Source organism: Cannabis sativa, chromosome 6, assembly GCF_029168945.1.
Source record: "Cannabis sativa cultivar Pink pepper isolate KNU-18-1 chromosome 6, ASM2916894v1, whole genome shotgun sequence".
Classification (NCBI taxonomy): Eukaryota; Viridiplantae; Streptophyta; class Magnoliopsida; order Rosales; family Cannabaceae; genus Cannabis; species Cannabis sativa.
In genome coordinates this window covers 70,085,692-70,099,326 of record NC_083606.1, presented here as the reverse complement: position 1 = coordinate 70,099,326, position 13,635 = coordinate 70,085,692, and the positions used below count along the sequence as shown (strand labels likewise).

The following is a 13,635-nucleotide window of genomic DNA, read 5'->3' as shown; positions in this document are numbered from 1 at the left end:
TTAAAAAAAAAAACAAAAAAATTTAAAAACATGAAAATTGTCTTCCCATGCATCCCCAAACTTAAAATAAACAGTGTCCCCACTATGCAATAAAATTAAAGCAGAGAAAACAAACCAGAGCAGCTAGGACTACGGGTCCAAAGTTGTATCACCGCCATTAGTAGCAGGTGGATCGTCATCATGACCCCCAGGTGGTTGATATGGTCGTTGGAGCTCATCAGTGCATGCCTTTAGTTTACGCTTGTGAACCTTTAGAATCTCACATTTCTCACTTTTAATACTTACAAAGCCACAAGGAAGTAACTCTTTGGCTTTAAAAGGATTTTTCCATCTTGAGATAACGTTACTTGTCAAAGATTTGAATTTTGAATGAATCACCAACACTCGTTGACTATTGAAAACTCCTCCTTTGGTTTCTTTTTATTTCGAGGCTTCTTTGTCTTTTCTTTATGATTAGTCTTTCGATTATCTTCGTTGAAATTACAAGACTCAACCATATTGCATGTATTCTCAATATCGGCTTGATTAGAAGAATTATAAATATCAAACTTGATTTCTTCATCATTAGCACTCAAGGTTAAGTGGCATCCTCGAACATCTATAAGTGCACCACCAGCTGCTAAGAAAGGGCGCCCAAGGATCAATGGCATATCCTTGTCTTCTTCCATGTCTAGTACCACAAAATCAGTTGGAAACTCTAACTTACCCACTTTAATTAGAGCATCTTCTATTATTCCCCTTGGATAAGTGAATGATTGATCCGCCAATTGTAACGAAATTGTTGTGGGCTTTACTTCACCAATACCCAAAGTTTTGAATACCGAAAGTGGCATTAAATTTATACTAGCCCCAAGATCACATAAAGACTTCTCAAATTTTAAACCACCAATCTCACAGGGAATTGAAAAGCTACCTGGATCTTTAAGCTTTTGAGGCAGCTTCTTTTGAATTATGGCACTACATTCCTCAATTAAGCTCACAGTATCATAATCCCCAAATTTCTTCTTCTTTGTCAACACCTCCTTCGTAAGCTTAACATTATTAGGCATCTGCTCTAATGCATCAATGAAAGGAATGTTGATGTTGATTTTTTTGAAAATTTCCAAGAACTTGACAAAGTCCTCATCAAGTTTCTTCTTCATAAATCTTTAAGGATAAGGAATTGGCGGTTTATACATTGGAAGATCTTCTTTCTTCATAGACTTTTCAATAGGCTTGTCTTCAGGAGTCTCTTCTTTGGCTTCTACTATGTGTTCAACCTCAGGACCAGTTGACTTGGCTTCTACACCCCCATCAAGTACTTTACCACTCTTCAATGAGATGGCATTACATTGTTCTTTCAGATTGACAACTGTATCACTAGGGAAACTACTATTTTTCTGCAAAGCACTCACAACATTGGCCATTTGTCCCACTTGCACCTCTTTGTTCTTCATGGAAGCATCTATGTTAGAAATATGAGTTTCTATGTTGTCCAACCTTGTTTCATTCTTGTTAAACCTCCTATTTGATTCTATCATAAAAGTATTCAAAATATCTTCTAATGATTTCTTTTCAAGTTGTTGTTGGGCATTAAATCCAGGAGGTGGTTGCAAGGCATTTTTAGTATTACCATAAGAAAGATTCTCATGGTTTCTCAACCCCAGATGATAGTAGTTAGGCATTGGATTTCCTATAGTTGTTATTGTAAGGTTTATTGACCATATATTATGCTTGTTTTATACTCATCTCAATCCCTTGTGATGTAGATGCAACAGCAACATTTTCTACAGTTGATGTATTCTTCCGATTAACTAAGGCTGCCACTTGATTAAATAAAGTAGAAATTTGAGCTGCTATATTTGTCATAGGATCTACTTCAGATAACCCGGCCACCTTTCTTGGAGTATTTCTTTCATTAGGCCAATTATAGCTATTAGTGGTCATCTCCTCCAGTAAATTAATGGCTTCATTTGCAGGTTTAGACAATAACGCTCCTCCAGCAGCAGCATCAATAATAGTCCTAGTTGGCCCATTCAACTCTTTGTAGAAAATTGAAACTTGCTTCCAGCTCTCATAGCCATGTTGTGGGCAGCGACGTAATAAGTCTTTGAATAGCTCCCATGCTTCATAAAGTTGCTCTGAATCAAGCTGTCTGAATTGCCCAATCTCACTCCTTGACTGTGCAGACTTTGATGGAGGGAAGAATTTCACCATGAACTTTTTGGCCATTTCATCCCATGTAGTTATAGACCCTGGCTGTAGAGATTGTAACCAACTTCTTGCTCTATCCCTTAAAGAGAAAGGAAAGAGTCATAGTCTTATGGCGTCATCAGTAACACCATTCATCTTCACAGTAGCACATACCTCCAGAAATATGGCTAGATGGATATTGGGATCTTCAGTAGCCAAGCCACCAAACTGATTATGTTGCGCCATATTGATTAAAGCAGCTTCAATTCAAAATTATTAGCAACAATGACTTGATTAGCAATACCAGCCAGATTTTCATTCACCACATGTAAGCAATAATCACGAACAACCGGTGGTAGTGCATCAGCTGCAGCAGGTGCTGGTTGGTTATTATTAAGGCCATTGTTGTTATTAGCTGGCATGGTGAAATCTAATTTTTTCTTCGCTTTTAACTTCTTTAGAGTTTTTTCAATCTCAAGATTCAGTGGTGTGAGCGGTGTAGCACTTCGATTTCTTTGCATAAATTGAACCACAAAGCAACAAAAAAAATAAGAAACAAAATAAAATCTAATTTAAAGAAAAAACTTTTATTAATAATATTAGCAATAATTTAAGAATTTTTAATCCCCGGCAACAGCACCAAAAACTTGATACACAATTTTTACTGCAAGCGTACAGTGTTGCTATAGCAAAGTTTTAATACTAAAAAGGTTGTCAAACCCACTAGAATTGATTATTAAATTTTACTAATTATTATACTTTTTAATTTTATACTTTAATTAGATAACACAAAGTAAATTATAATTAAGAAATACATAATAAGATAAATAGAAAAATAAATAGACAAACAACAATTTTTAATCAGAAAGTAAAAACCTAAAGCATTGATTTCCCTAATTCAAATTATGAATCTCAATTTAGCGATTATTTCAATTTATCGTATAATTTGTAGTTTCAAGAATCCTAATGTAACCTATTAACCTCTCTTGAGCGTTGATAGATTTAACTTAAATTAAGTAACACGATATCTCTATTCAATGTTAATCAAATAAGCACTCATAAAGCAATATGATTCTCTTTAAATGAAACTCATAGAATTAGTAGAATCTCTCAATCTCACACTTTTCCTATGTTATGCAATTCTAAGTCCGGTTTTAGATTACCTCTCTCAAGTATAAAACCTAAAATTTCTATACTAATTAATGGTGATCAAGCATTAAGAAGATGATAATTAGCACAAAATTGCATAAACAAATAACAAGAATAAATATGGGAATAATAATCTAAAAACTTAAATTTATAATCTAAAATAGTTCCATCAACACTCTAAAATGAGTGTTTAGTTCATAATCACAAATATAATATAACCACAATAATCATGTTCATAATTAAATAACTAATCAAAAGACTAAAGAAGAAGAAGAAGAAAAGAACTCTAATGATGATAGTTGATGATGATTGTGTGAAGTCTCTTCTCTCTTGCTCTTCAATGTGTAATCTAATCTCAAAGTTGCTTGTTTCTCTCTCTCTCTCTCTAGTCGTAATATAATTTACATGCTTCTTTATGTAGGCCAACAAAGATAGATAAATCCTCTTAGAATTAGGATTTTTTTAAAAAAAAAAATGATAAGTGATGCATTATAGTGCCTATACCCCGCGCTATAGCGCCTAAGAGAAAAAATCTCAAACCTGTGCTGAAATTATCTTTTTTTCGTAAAAAATCATTTTTTCCAGCCGGGCGCTATAGCGCAGACCCCCTGCGCTATAGCGCACATCACTAATTTTTTCTACTTCGACCTTGCTCAGTAAATCATGCATAACTTTTGCATCCGGACTCCAAATGAGATGATTTAACATGTTTCAGAAAGATCTCAGTCCATCACAAAATGTCTTTTCAGCACAAACCTACACACTTGGAGAAAACACATCAAATCTATACAAAAATAAATACTAATCTATCTAATAATTGACTAAGAATGAGTGTACAAATGTGCACTCATCACTTCCTTGTAAGACTAGTAGTGAATTGAGAATAATTTTAGCTTGATTCTCATCACTCAAAGCTTCAAATTCCCCTGAGTTTGCCAACTCTTTATGCATCCTTAAGAACTCATCTAAGTTTTGTTCCAGACTCATCTTGAATCTAAAGATTCTTTCCTTCAAGAAAATCTTGTTAGTTAAAGACTTATTCTAAAAAATTTCCTCGGCTTCTTTCAAATTTTAGCTAGTGTATCCTCCTTATCAACCAACTTGGTTATTGAATTAGATAGGCTGAAAATTATCAATCTTGTTGCCTTCAATATTACATGCCTAATCATTCCCTTGGATCACCTTTCCTCCTTTAGATTCTAAGAAGAATGAGCTGATCCGTATCATCTTGAATTGTGTAATCAAACAGAAATGATTTATTGTTAGTCCACTACAAAAAATTGCTATTTTTAGTGACAACTTTTTAGTCACAATATAGATTTTTTTTTGTAACTAAATGTGACTTTTAGTCACAACAAAATATTACTTGTGACTAAAACATAGTATTTAGATATAATTTGTCATTAATTTATTTTTAGTCACAACAGGTGCTGTGACTAAAAGTACATTTAGTTACAACAAATTGTAATTGTTGTAACTAATACCTTTTACCTTTAGCCACGGATTTTTTAGTCACAACATAGGAATAATGATTTATAATTAGTCACAACTTTTTCACTTTTAGTCACAAAATTTTGTTGTGACTAAAAGTAAAATTTTTTGTAGTGATCATATGAAAGGTACTGATAGGTTATTTGTAGTATTTGTAGTAAGATTTTTCATAATCATGTTATTGAAGCTACTTGAAAATTACTCATGTTTTGGAGATTGACTTGTTTAATGTGTATTTAGTGTTTTACTCGAGGACGAGTAAAACCTTCGTTTAGGGAAATTTGTTAGGTTATTTGTAGTATTAGTTTTAGATTAAGATTAGTATATTTTTAATTGAGTTTTAATCGTGTTTGGAGCATTTTTACGCTTGTTATCTTTTATTTTTACAGATTTAAAAATAAAAGAAGATTAAAAAAATATCAGAGGAAAAAAATGGGAAAAAAGATAAAAATATCTCACAAAATGATGATATTTGAAATAGAGAAAATTATGCAAAAAATAAAGCTGAAACTTCAAGCCTGAATTCGACTATCTTCTTATTAGATTTTGATAACGGTAAATGCATAAAAGTTCTATATCTCTCTTTTATCTTTCTGGAACATCTTAAATCATCCAATTCCAAGCATTATCAAGAGAGTTATGGCCAAAATACTATCAGTCGACGTAACAGAAAAATCACTGTCGAACTCCAACACGGGCCGCGGCCCGCCCCCTAAACTGCCCAAAAATTGTCTTTTTCTCTCACGTGGGTTTTAGTGGTTTCTTAATTCGAATAGGCATTTAACATGTGCGTTTTTATATTTTTTTAGTCCCTGAAAGCTTATATAAAGGGTGCACTAGAGTTGATTTGAGTCAAGCAATTTAGGAGGAAAAAGGAATACGAATTTCAGAGACCAAAGTCAATATTGGAGGCAATCTACAGAGGGTTTTCAGCATTGTTTTATTCTCTATCTTCTTCTCTTTCTTAAAGTTAATATGTGTGATTTTGCTTCCATGAACATGTGTAGCTAAACATTTGATTAGGGTTAGATGGATATTGTTTGATATTGCTTTATGGTATTAATATGATTTATTTTTCCCCCAGTTTCTATGTATTATATTTCATTCGTGTTTAACTACTTTTAATTGCCTGATCACCAATTAACTGTCTATGATTTTGATGCGAGATCTGAGAAGTGAGTATCAATTATGCTGTAGTGAAATAGAACTGAATTTCGATATAGGACGAGAGTACCTATAGGATTTCTGTGTTTAATGCCTGTTGCATTTTCAATTTATCACGAGAGTAGAAAGTTTGCATGTAATTGAGATTTATATATCTGAGAAGACTATAAATTACCTTAGTAATACTGCATAGAAATTGATAATAAGGAGATAATCATATTAGGTCATAATCAATAGAAACAATTGAAGTCGAAGCCCTAGTTTTTATTAACTATTAATTTCATTATTAGTTTAATTGCGTACTCTTTCATTGTTTTTATTATTTTCTAGTTTTAACCTTTGCTTAATTTTTATTTAACCAAGTAGAAGTAAAAATTTAATTTTAACGTACTTAACTACAATCCTCGTGGGATGGACCTCACTCTTGGTGAGTTTACTACTTGTTAACGATATGTACACTTGCGTGTGCAAAATATCACAGCGAGTACACCCAAAATCAATAATTCAATCATCTTTAAAAGATGATGCAGCCACATAGACATCCCCACTATCATAACTATCACTGAGATTGGTATTATGATAATTATTCTTGTTCTTGTTTTGTTTGTTTAAATCTTCTTGATGATCTGAATTAGGTTTTCCACCACTTCTCTAGTAGAATTAACATTATCTTTTGGAGTGTGTCGCTTTCCACAATGATAGCTTCCATTAGGGTCTTTATGTCCTATTGAGTTTGATTTTCCTCTATTTTGATTAATTCCCTTGTGTGGACCTCTGCTTTTACTTCTTCCTTGATTTTGCCATGGTTTCTTCTAATTTGGTCTCCCTCTACTTAGATTTAGATCTCCATTAAGGCTATTAAGTTTCTCCACCTTCATCTCTAAGTCTTTAGACTTCAGAGCTCAGATTACTTCTTCAAGATTAATCTCAATTCTCCCATACTTTATTGCAGTCGTCACTTCCTTGTAAGACTCTTGCAGTGAATTGAGAATAATTATAGCTTGATTCTCATCACTCAAAGCTTCAAATTCCCCTAAGTTTGCCAACTCTATGTGCATCCTTAAGAACTCATTTAAGTTTTGTTCCAGACTCATCTTGAATCCAAAGATTATTTCCTACAAGAAAATCTTGTTGGTTAAAGAATTATTCTAAAATCGTTGGTCCGGCTTCTTCCAAATTTTAGCTAGTGTATCCTCCTTATCAACCAACCTGGTTATTAAATTAGATATAGGCTAAAAATTATTAGTCTTGTTGTTGTTTCCAGCATTTCTTCCTTCTAAGCCTTTGTTGTATATGCTGGCCATTCAATAGGCTCACTTAGAATTTCAGCAGCTTGTTCTGGGCAAGTAAGGCTCTAATTTTCTTCCTCCATGTTTGATAGTCACCTGAACCATCAAATTTATCAATATCCATTTTCATGGAACTCAATGTACTTTGTAATATGATTAAATCAAGAAATGTAATAGTTAGGTTTAGAAATATCCATATATAATTCTGAAATATATGGAACACGGTCTATTAATTCTTAATATTCTTGATTTTTTGTTTCCCTTCTTTGATTCAATTCTTCTTAGTTTCTATTGTAGCTTCCCTGTCAAGTAAGAAATTCTGAAGCTATCCCTACACCTAACAGAGACCAAATTAAGTATTCAAGGTCACAATTTACCTTTCACTCCTAGTGAAAACAATGTTTGACTCCAATCAAAACTACAGCGTTTTGATCAAAACACAAAACTCCCAAGAACAATCGAGAATCCCCCCACAAAACTCCCAAGAACAATCGAGAATCCCCCATCATACGCAACACATAATCAAAGAGCGCGAAACACTCGCAGAGCTTCAAAAACTCGAAGCTCTGCTCAAACTAAAAATTAAATCAAACCAAACACAAATTTCTTTAGATCTAAATCGATCTGAAACCACACACACACAAGCAATAAACAATTATTAAAAGTAAAGGAAGAGAAAATACCAGATTTTATAGAGGTTTCCAAAAATGTTGCTGGGTACTTCCTCTTTCGAGCTCGCCCTGACTCGTTTTAATTATCAGATCTTCAACAATCATCAATTTCAAAAAGTAAATTCCAAGTCACAAGTAATTTGACTAGTCATCTGAGTTTATTATGATGAGTTTATCTCTCTATGTTTATCTCTCTCACTCCCTAACTTTCTTTCTTTTTCTTTTGTATGTACACTTCTGGAAACGAACCTCCGATCTCTAGCCCTAGGGCTCCAAAGCTTATAGCACTGTAAGCTTCTTCCTTCTCCTTCTCGATCTCTCTTCTTCTAGTTTTTTCCTTTCAGTATATATAGGAGTTGTTCGTAAGTGAGCTAATTAAAGTTATTTGCAACGATTTCCAACCTTGCAACTAACTTTGCTTCCGAGAGCCAGCAAACTGTTAAGGCTGAAGGTTAATTTATTTTTTGTTTTTATAGTTGTAAAAGATACTCCTGACTTGGACAGTGTATATAGAGATTTATTTCAACAATAATAGTAGTTTACATATTATTTTTAATGGTGTTGGTGAATGTTTTAGTAAATAAATTTCTTGGAGTGATTCAATAAAAGAAGCTTGGCAAAATCCTGTTAGAATGCGAAAGGGGTCTTTTTTACTACTGTTTGGGTAGTTTGCTTTGCCAGCAGCCTAACTTCATCAATTCGAAAATGAAACTCTCATATCAGATAAATATTAATGATTACAATTATTATTTCATTTGTTGCTGCTTTTTCTCTCTTTCAACTCATTATATGTGAAAAGTTACTTAACCATCAAAAGATGAATAATCAACTCATTAATGATTACAATTATTGATTGTGTTGGCTTAGAGATTTTTGGGTTGGGCTTAAAAAAATAAATAAAAAAAAAGGGCTATTTTCAAAAATATGGGAAAAATTATTAAGGTTATGATAAATATGGCATAAAAAGTAAATACCACTAAATATGGCATTATCTAACCAATCAAACTAAAAATATGGTTTTTTTCTAAAAAAACCATACAAAACATTAAAAAGAAATTTGAATTTAAAATTCATAAAAAATAAAAACTTAATTAAATTACTATAAAAAATATTAAAATTCCCTTCATATTTATTTTTTTAAAAAAAAATAAAACAAATAAAACTATAGTGATTGCCGAAGTTGTTACTCGTGCTGGAAAAGTCACCGGAGTTCTTGGCACCGGAAAAGTCCTCGGAGTAGCCGCCTTGCCGAAAAAGTCGCCGAGTTCTTTGCGCCGAAAAAGTCGTCAGAATTAGCATTGTCGCTGGAAAAATCACCAAGAAACCAGTTTCTTGATGTTAGAAACCGGTTTCTTGGTGATTTTTCGGTAATTTTACCAGTGACAATGCCAAGTCCGACGACTATTCTGGAGTTTGATGTCGGTGCCGAAAAAGTTGCCGGAGTAGTTCCTGGTGTTGGAAAAATCGCCAGAGTTATTGCCGGCGTAAAAAAAGTCGTCAGAACTGGCATTGTCGCCAGCAAAATCATTAGAAAAATCACAAAGAAAGTGGTTTTTTCATCAAGAAACTGGTTTCTTCACCAAGAAAGTGGTTTCTTCATCAAGGAACTAATTTTGTTACACAACAATAATAAAGATTATGAAAACAAAACAAAAATGATATACACTGAAAATAATTGAAACCAGTTTCATCAATCAACCAAATAGAGAAAAAAATATAAAAAAATTACCAAGAGGGTTTCTTCATCAAGAAACCGAAAAAAAACCAGCTTTCTTGGTGATTAGCCCGATAATTTTTCGGTGACAATGACAATTTTGACGAATTTCCTAGAGTTCTTGTTGGTACCGAAAAAGTCACCGGAGTAGCTGTCGGGGTATTAGTCGTCAGAGTTGCTACCAACGCTAGAAAATTCGTCGAGCCATTGTCGTCAGAAAAATTACCGGAAAAATTACCAAAAAACCGGTTTCTTCATCAAGAAACCAGAAACCAGTTTCTTGGTAATTTTTCTTGCGACTATGCCAATTCTAATGACTTTTACGAAGTTCTTGTCGGTCTTGGGAAAAGTCGCCGGAGTAGCTGCTAGCGTCAGAAAAGTCGTCAAAATTGGCATTGTCAACGGAAAAATCACCAAGAAACCGGTTTCTTAGACTTCAAGAAACCGGTTTCTTAGACTTTAAGAAACCGGTTTCTTGGTGATTTTTCAGTGATTTTTCCGGCGAAAATGCCAATTCCGACGAATTTTCCGGCGCCGGCAGCAACTCCGACGACTTTTCCGGGACCGACCGCTACTCCGGTGACTTTTCCGGCACCGGCAGCAAACTCCGGTGATTTTTCCGGCATCAATGACAAATAAAACTTCCTAAACAAATAAAAACAGTAAATATGGGATTTAGAAACCTAATTACATATATATGGCATATCAAATACCATACAAAAACCTAAAAATAAAAAAATACCATATAAATTGGCCAAACTTAAATGTGTCATATTTATCATAAGAACTTTTAAAATCCCATACTAAGTGTAATTTCCTCAAAAAAAAAAAAGATGAAATGGGTTGTAATTAGTATTTACCTTATATGTTTGTGCTTATTTTTAGTTTTATTTTTAATTTTACCACCAAGAGGAGAAGGTTGAAAAATATTAGAATATGAAAATATTATTGGTGCTTATTAGTAATTTGCAAAGAGTGTGAAAGTCTATAAATATATAGTTGTGTAGCTATTATTAGATATGAAATGAGATAATAGAACTTTTTTCAATTAGAAGATTAATGTACATTTTACTATTAATAGCATACATTATTATAACACAACTATATTTTACTTACTAAATATACTGACACATATTTTATTTTTATAAAACAAATCGTTCAAATAATTATACTATTTTAATTATTAATTAAAATAAAAAACTAAAATATTAAATAAAACTAACACTACGTGGCTTGGCACGTAACAATCACCTAGTATATATATATATGCCTAGCTAATTAATCAAATCACTTTATTTCTAACCCTAATGGTAGGTTAATATATTGAAAAGCCTTTTTATTTCAAAAAAAAAAAATGTAATAATTATACTAAATTAATTTGATTAAGGTGATGATTTCATTTTTACAATATGCAAGTATCTGTATACTAATCTGTTAGTACAAATATATCATGTATCAATAGATTCTTCGAGAATCATATAGTATTTAATTAATCTCAAAACTAATTATTAATGAGTGAAATAATATCTTAATATTTGTACCAACATTTCATTTGATTTGACAATATATAGAATCTGTAGCATTTCATTCTTTTTTCCATTTATAGTTGTCACAACTTGACTTATTCTATTATGTCTCTTAAGTTTATTTAGGCAATACATCATGATTGACGTAAATTAATTATTATATGCATGCCTATATGCATGACTTGTGTACTTGCTCCCACACAACCAACTGATAATATGACCATAATTATTACATCACAACCAACACTCAAACATAATTAAATGACACACTTGGATGGCCAATACAGACAGAAGATGGTTGATGCGCTTTTCATGGATTCACGACGTCAGTAGAACCATTTCGCCATTTGGCTGGCTGGAACGCCGCATAGATGACCTGGATCGTGTCAAATTTTTTGAATGAATGAAACCCCCTGAATCCCAACACGAACTTACCATCGCAGAGCTCAAAAGTGTGCTCTGTTCCATTATCACTATCATCATCGCCCTTAGCGAAAAGCCATCTATTACTATTGAGATCGAGATAGATACCTAAGCCATCAACATCGCGATTGGATTTGACTACAATTTTCTTGATAAAATCTTGATCTTCCAATGCCAGCCTACTACAAGCCCCTTCCTCTATGCCATAAATCTCTGTGCGTCTTCCCATGCTAGACACGAAATCTACGGTGATATTGCTCAGACGTGAAAGGGTTCGCAACTGAATTCCAACAATTCTCGTCTTATTCTTGATGTACTCATCAACACTCGTAAACAAGTCAAATGTAGACTTTGATTCGGTTTTGTCTTGTGTACCAAACTCTTGTGAGTAATCGATCTTGTATTGGATCTTTGGTGTGCCCATGGAAAGGGATGGCAGCGGCGGTACGACGAATTCTTTGGTTGGATTGCTATGAAAAGTGTGGAATATTCCCTGAAGTGTCACCAAATCTTGTTTTGCTAGGACCGCGACCTCATTAAGCTTAGGGTCATTGTATCCACCATAAAAATCGTAGATAGATTGTATTTCCTCGATTTGGTCGATCAGTTGGCATACTTTGGAGAATTTTCCCGCCAAGCCAGGATCTCTAAATCCCATGCCCACTAATTTATTTCGATTTGAGGCGATGGGGTTAAAACTGTTGTCAACACCAACAACATGTTCATACCCGGTCGTTTCAAATGCAAGAATCTTGGGTGCTGAGAGTTTCATGCTCGGAAACTTGCGCGCAAACTCAATTATCTCTTCAAATTTGGGCAACTCATAACTATTTTCATGTCCCAAAATCATTTGGTTGAATGAAATCTTTGTTTTAAAACTCTCAACAACTCGATTCACTTTCGCTTGCAAACCAAAATTGACCGAGCCGAATGTGAATAATCCATTGCCCTTCAGCTCCAACTCCAAATTGTATCTCTCACTTTCGGTTTCTGTGTGAAATGACAACACTGCAATATATTCCCCTCCAGTTGTGATGGAGGAAACATATGCGTCACCATGATGGAAAAAGAAGTCTCTTATGTCACTTATCGGAACAACAATATCTGATGCCAATTTAGCGCTTGTCTGAGCCTCCCTTCCTTCCACTTTTCGAGCATGCACAACGATTGCCAAAGTTGTCTCAGTGGTATTCAGCTTCATTAGAAACTTCAGCTTCTCATTAATTGATCCCAATTTGACATTGATGTCAAGCGATTGTTTGACGTCGATTGTAGTCATCAGTGACTTCACACCCTTGCAAAGCGTGTAAGTAACCTCGCTCTGAACGCCTTCGATCTTGCTTTCTCCTGTCACTGCGGTCGAGTGACAGGCTCCGGTGGTGCTCGAATAGCCTTCGAAGAGTTTGATCGGCGTCATCACGGCGTAATTAGTTAAAAGAAGAGTGGTGATTATGAGAGATGTTTGAACCCTTTTTTTCTCTTTTGTAAGATTGCTTTGCTTTGATTTTTAATAAAAACCTTAATTGCATGCTATCTATTTATGGCAAAAAAAAGATAGAAATTTACGTAGAATATAAGATAAGCATATTTGGTGTCCATAGTTCATTGGTAGACAGGGGATAATGTGTGCATCTGCTTTATCAGATCCTTTAATTAATTGTGTTATATAACTAACTTGTTACATAATTGATATATCAATAGCAATATGCACTTTAAAAAAATATTAATTTTTAGTTATAATATAATTTTTTTAATTAAATATTAATTTTAATCACACTAAAAGTTATTACTTGTCGCTTACATGTCATATATTTTAGACTTGTGGTGTCATTCTTTTATAAAACACTCAAGAAATACAAGAATATAAAAGTGCTTTAATATAGAAAATCTTAAATCATAAATTTATGAAACCTTTGCTAAATTAAAGAAGAAAATGATGATAAAAGATGAGTAAGCCATTGTTGGAGATAGCAGAGAAGGTTTTGATCTTCCAAGAATACACTATTTTCTTAGGTATTTTCTCTGATGGGAAAGGA

The 13,635-nt window shown here is 33.5% G+C and overlaps 1 long non-coding RNA gene across 1 annotated transcript; it reads right to left on the bottom strand.

Moving 5' to 3' along the window:
- Positions 1 to 6,380: 6,380 nt before the first annotated feature.
- On the bottom strand, positions 6,381 to 8,401 carry LOC133038907 (uncharacterized). The gene is made up of 2 exons (XR_009688501.1): positions 7,949 to 8,401; positions 6,381 to 7,361 (listed from the first exon to the last, which is right to left on the bottom strand). It is a non-coding gene; the product is annotated as an uncharacterized LOC133038907 (long non-coding RNA).
- Positions 8,402 to 13,635: the final 5,234 nt, after the last annotated feature.